This window comes from Mastomys coucha, unplaced genomic scaffold (genome assembly GCF_008632895.1).
Source record: "Mastomys coucha isolate ucsf_1 unplaced genomic scaffold, UCSF_Mcou_1 pScaffold20, whole genome shotgun sequence".
NCBI classification, from domain to species: domain Eukaryota; kingdom Metazoa; phylum Chordata; class Mammalia; order Rodentia; family Muridae; genus Mastomys; species Mastomys coucha.
Genome location: NW_022196903.1, coordinates 128,659,950 through 128,665,533, shown reverse-complemented (window position 1 = coordinate 128,665,533; position 5,584 = coordinate 128,659,950). Strand labels below are relative to the sequence as shown.

Sequence of the window (5,584 nt, the reverse complement as noted above, 5' to 3'; positions counted from 1 at the left end):
ACCGTTTGGGGGGGGGCTCTCATCCCATTTCCAGCCATCCACCCTCCCCCTCTCGCCTTTCCCGCGCGGACCCCCCAACTTTACCTCCACTTCTTCATCCTTGTAGACATTTTTCTTCCCTCTCGGGGGGCGGTGGAAGAGAAAGCGAAGGAAAAGTTGCAAACGCCCGGGCTCTCGCTAAGCTCTCCGCCCACCCCTCAGAGGAGAAGCCCCGGGCCGGCGAGGAGGACGCGCGAGCGGCGGCTGGGCGACGCGGTGACAACGCTCGCTCCCCTCAACGAGCCTGGAGCCGGCGGCCCCTCACGTAAGTGTCCGCGGCGGGCGGCGGGCCGCGGGCCGGCTGGGAGGCGCGTCCGCACCTCGTGCGGGCCGCCGCGCGCTCTCCCCGGGGGCCGGCGGGCCAGGGCGGCCGGGACCGGCGACGGCGGCGGAGGGGCGTGTAGGCCGCGCTGGGGGTCGGCCCGAGCTGCGGGGGCGCCCCGGAGGGCCTCGCGGCGCCGAGCGGAGCGGAGCCGGCGGCCGGCCGGGCGAGCTCCGGGCCGCGGGTCGCGGGCACCTGGGCGGGCGAAGCTGCTCACTTCCAGACTGTTGTTACACAACACGCCTGCCAAGTGGGGCCCCGGCCTGGCTGTTTCCCTTATCCCAAATTCACCTGGTGTGCAGGCAGCGGGGCCACCTGGGGAGCGTTGGTGTCGCTTCCTTAAACTCATCCCCCTCGAGGAAAAACAAAACAAAAAACCAACCCCCAAACCTCCACGTTCATCCCGGGGCTCCCGTCTTGGTGTTGGAGGGAAAAACGGTCCGTCGGTGACTTCTTTATTTACAGTAGTTGTAAAATGTGAGAATTAAAACGGGCAAACAACGGACGGGCTGTGTGTATGGTGCAGTTTCACGTGGAAAAAAAACAAACAAACCCGGCGGAGGACATGCATACATGCAAACTCTTCTAGAGCGGGCGATGGGTTGTTTCCTACAGAAAGCTGATAATACACTCGGGGAAAGTACAAGGAGATCTTAAAATGAATGGCTACTGCAGAATTCGAAAGGACTTTTCCTAAACGTCTGTTGCCAAGATCCCTGGTAGTTTGAAGTCCTGTGTGTCTCAGATTGTTTGGAGAACGCACACCTCTAATCAGTCCATGATTAGAGAGGAAAAACCTGTTGCATAATCTCATTTGCTGTGGGGTTGGCTGTGCCGTCCCCTTGAACTAAGGGGAAGTGAGTTAGGAAGAGGGTTTTTAAAACCTCTGAAGTTTTTATTTACACAGTGCGCTGGGTGCCACTTTGCTTTTAAGATTGTAAGTAAATACTCTGCTCTTACAAGTGAAGCAAACCTATCGAACCTGCTGGGAAAATGGCCAGGTATGTGTTCTCTCCTGCTCGCGATCTCTCTCTCTCTCTCTCTCTCTCTCTCTCTCTCTCTCTCTCTCTGAAATAGATTATCGGGGAAAAGCCTCTTTAACCACTCTGTGGAGCTTGATAGTACATACAGTTAGCAACTACTTCCTGAAAAAAAACGTACACTTTTCCACCTCCCTTAAAGAAAAAACTTTAAAGGGTAAATTTCAAAAGAAGGGGAAACAAGCTTAACAATTGAGATATTTTCTTTTTAATTACTCGAGAATCACATATATTAGTGAGCACACTTTGGGAAGCTGTAATTTAGATTTCTAGAATTCTCTATTTGGTGAAGACCAGCAGCTTGGAGAAGTAAACTGAAAACTGAAGTATTTGTGGCTTTCTGTCCTTTAGTCAAAATGTGACTAGGCACTGTAAAAGGGTTTTGTCTTTAAAAATAAAGCTGTGGAATTTACTGTGTTTAAAGACATTGTGGGATGTTAATATTTTCTTAACATTTACCATCTTATGTACAAATACAGAACTTCAGCTTGAATTATTAGTTTTTAGGTGTAATACTTTGTGTTTACCAGAGTTCCAAATGGAGAGAAAATTAGAAATAAGCTTATTTTGAATTTTAGTAGTGAATAAGTTGATGTTTAAAAAGTATAAACTGTTGATAATGATATTTACAGTTTTTTGTTTTATTTTACCCTCTGTATCTCAGCAACTCAAGTGAAATACTTATCCTAAAACTGTGCTGATTTTACTTTAGTGTTTCTGATGGTAAATTTTAATGGACAGGGCTAGGAACAGAAGTACACAGTTACCCACTCCCTCCCCACCCCTCACTCTGTTCAGTTTGGAAGTTCTTGTCTCTTAGTTCAGTTTGGTGAATGTAATTGAGTACCTATAAAATTAAAATGTTAATATGAAATTGAAGGTTCCTGGTCTATTTGACCAGAGGTTTAATTATAGTAATTGAGGGGTCAAAGAGGAAGATCGGGGTAACTCAACTCCCCTCCCTCCTGTTTTCTTACACATTGAAGTTTATTTGTGGAGTGGAAAAGAGGAGGCAGAAGTCAGCTAGTTTAAGAGTAGGTCTGGCCTGGGTTAGCTGAGGTCCTAGGTGTGAACCCATGTTCCCTCCCTCATGGAAAAAGAGTAAGTCTGGGAAGCTTAAAGGGAAGTTTGGCTGGAGTTAGAGAAGAGCAGGAACAATGTTGGAGTTTAAAATATCCTTTTTTTCCTCTAACTGCCTGAATTAGGAAATTGAGTTTCATAGAATTTTCATTACCTGGGCTTAATATACTAAACAAGTTTATATAACTGTTCATTGTTAAGCCTTTTCTATTTTCAACCAATCATAAAGTCCTGTTAAATATAACTTGATGTAATTTACCAGTGTAATTTATCCTAGATTCTCATGTGTTCCTGATATTTCCAACAAAGACAGTTTTCTGTTGTATCTTATCTGGATTAATAATTTCATTGGACACCAGTGTTTTTTAAGTGCCTTGAGTTCTCAAACAGAAGATACCATAACTTGAAAAAGTAGATTAATATAGGGAAATCTCACTTCCCTTAAAACTCCCCCAGAAGATAACCAAGCATAACAGAAAATAAGTTTTTCAATATATTTCAACAGGTTAAACATGTTAAAAAAGACTTCATAGGAAACAAAATACACTTGATGCTTGGTTGTCTTTAAATTAATAACTGTGTCAGATTTTAAATTTCAGACTGATGTTCACCATCATAAGAAAAAATCTTAATAATGTTGATTTAAGCAAAATCATAAAGTAAATCTTAGCCCAAAGCTACATACCTTTCAAAGCCAGATGTCATTTTCCAGATTGACTTGTGTTGTGGGTAATCTGTCATTTTTATACATTTCTGTCATTTAGATAGATAAAGGATTGGCTTTATGAAGGAAGGGTTCTGAAGGCTGGCCGGAGGTAAAGAATCAGCGTTATACTTTAAGAAGGGGTCATTCTCTTACACTGACTGAGATAGGAGGTTAGACATTTAATCAGATACATGACTGGAGGAAGATGAGTGGTTCAAAAGAAGAATCAAGGCAGATGACGCTGTGTGTGTGAATGTGTGTGCCAGGGGTATGATCAGTATAGGAGATGACACTCTGTGTGCGGGTACGTGTGTGTGTGTGTGTGTGTGTGTGTGTGTGTGTGTGTGTGTGTATGTGTGTGTGTGTGCACGTGTGTGTTTGTGCCAGGGGTATGACTAGTATAGGAGATGACACACTGTGCGTGTGCATATGTATGTGTGCCAGGGGTATGACCAGTATAGGAGATGACAGTCTGTGTGCATGTGCGTGCGTGTGTGTGTGTGTATATGTGTATATGTGTGTGTATGTGCGTGTGTGCATGTGTGTGTGTGTGTGTGTGTGTGTGTGTGTGTGTGTATGACCAGTATAGGAGGAAATAGGATCCACCTTGGGATGGAAGGAAGGAGGTATAAGTGGAAAAATACCCCTCGGTACTTCAACAACAAGAAGAAGAAAAAAATCGTCATCTTCCTCCTGATTGATATTAGCTAGTTATGTAGGTCTCTCTCTCTAGTCACCAAAAAGTCAGGTTTCTGTTTTTTGTTTTTTGTTTTTATATAAAAACACAATCTAGGGGTGAGGTGATGTATTATTGTGATTATATAACTATATGTAAGCATAAAACTTAATTCCCAGAGTTAAGTTTAAAGTAGAAGAACCCATGTTACAGTTTCCTTTTGGTTCAGAAGGGATAAATCAGAAGATGTTCAGGTAATTAACTAAATTTCCAAATTGACTCACATACAAATCAAGAAAAACATTCATTAAAGATATACTTTCTTTTTTCTAATTCATTTATTTTTAAAACAGAGCCACACTTTGTATCTCTGGCCAGCCTGGAACTCACTAGTTAGTTCTGGCTGGCGTCAGATGCACAGAGATCTGTCTGTCTGCCTCTGTCTCCTGAGTGCTCCAGGATAAGGCATGCTATTTACATGGATACTAAGTGTTTTGGACACAGGTCTATGCTCTTAAGGATAAAAGGTTGTAAGAATTTTAAGGTATGTGCGCGTGTGTGCATTCAAAGATAAACAGTTCTTAGAGAGCAGTAAGAACCAGATTCACTGTGTAAGGAGAAAAGAGATTGGAAGGCTCAAGGATGTAGTTCCGAGATAACAGAATTTGACCCTGACCTTAAAGGATGGCTATGCATACTGTGCATTGTTGAAGGGAAACTGCAGAGGTTGAAGAGTAACTGTTTATCCTTCTGCTTATTCAGCAAATTTATGGCTGAATGCTGTCTACTGAAAATAAAGTTTTTGTCCTTATGAACTAACTTTATAGTCTGAGAAGAGAAGACATAACAGCACAATAAGGACAACAATAAATACCACAAACAAATAAATAGTACTTGGAAAAGTCCTGTCAGATGACTAGAATAAAACAAAGATGAGGGAAGTTATAGAGAGCTCTTTCAGTTCCAGTTACTCGTCTGTTATTTTTCTAATTAATTGAGGTAGGGTCATATGCATCCCAGGCTATGATGACATTGAACTTCTGACCTCCCATATCCTAAGAGCTGGGATTACAAACCTGCACTATTACTCTCTGGGTGGTACTAGATATTGAACCCAGGGCTTCAAATATATTAGGCAAGTATTCACCAATTGAGGTACATGTCCATCCCCATCCCAGTTATTCTGAATAACTTATTTTGATTATGATATTCTAATGGTTTTTTTTTTTTTTGAGAGAGAGGGTCTCATAGCTTAGGGTGATCTAACACTCAGTATGTAGTCGAGGCTGGTCTTGAACTTGTGAACCTGCTGCCTGTACCTTTAAAGTACTGGATTACAGGTGTTGCCCCCATACTTTTTTTCTTCTTTTTTAAAAGATAGTGTCACAATATTGTAACTTAAACACTCTACAACTAACCTGATTTGTGTGCTTTGGCAGTATGTATCTAGTATCTCTGTATGATAGTGGTAGTTGATTGGCACAGTTTATAGGAAAGGATGCACCATATATGTTGTTATATAGCAAGATAATTAATTTTAAACATGTTCATACCCCCTTCATATTTATGGGTGATACATGCAGAGAGGTAAGGGCTACTTATTGTCTGCATTATATATCAATTTTGGTGAGTATTTTCAATTCTGTACATCTAGCTCTTAGGTCCTCTTGCATACTACTGGTAAAGCACTCAACCAACTGAGCAACATTCTTGGCCTTGTG

At 42.3% G+C, this 5,584-nt stretch overlaps 1 protein-coding gene and 1 long non-coding RNA gene across 3 annotated transcripts in view; one reads left to right on the top strand and one right to left on the bottom strand.

Moving 5' to 3' along the window:
* Positions 1 to 177, bottom strand: part of LOC116099698 — a 15,697-nt gene extending 15,520 nt beyond the window's left edge. For both annotated transcript variants that reach the window (XR_004122349.1, XR_004122350.1), the window contains exon 1: positions 85 to 177. This is a non-coding gene — a long non-coding RNA (uncharacterized LOC116099698). The remainder of the gene's footprint in view (positions 1 to 84) is intronic.
* The window catches only part of Dusp16 (dual specificity phosphatase 16), an 88,658-nt gene continuing 83,074 nt past the window's right edge, over positions 1 to 5,584 (top strand). Inside the window, exon 1 of the mRNA XM_031383640.1 lies at positions 1 to 304. The gene's annotated coding sequence lies outside the window, so the exon portion shown is untranslated. The remainder of the gene's footprint in view (positions 305 to 5,584) is intronic.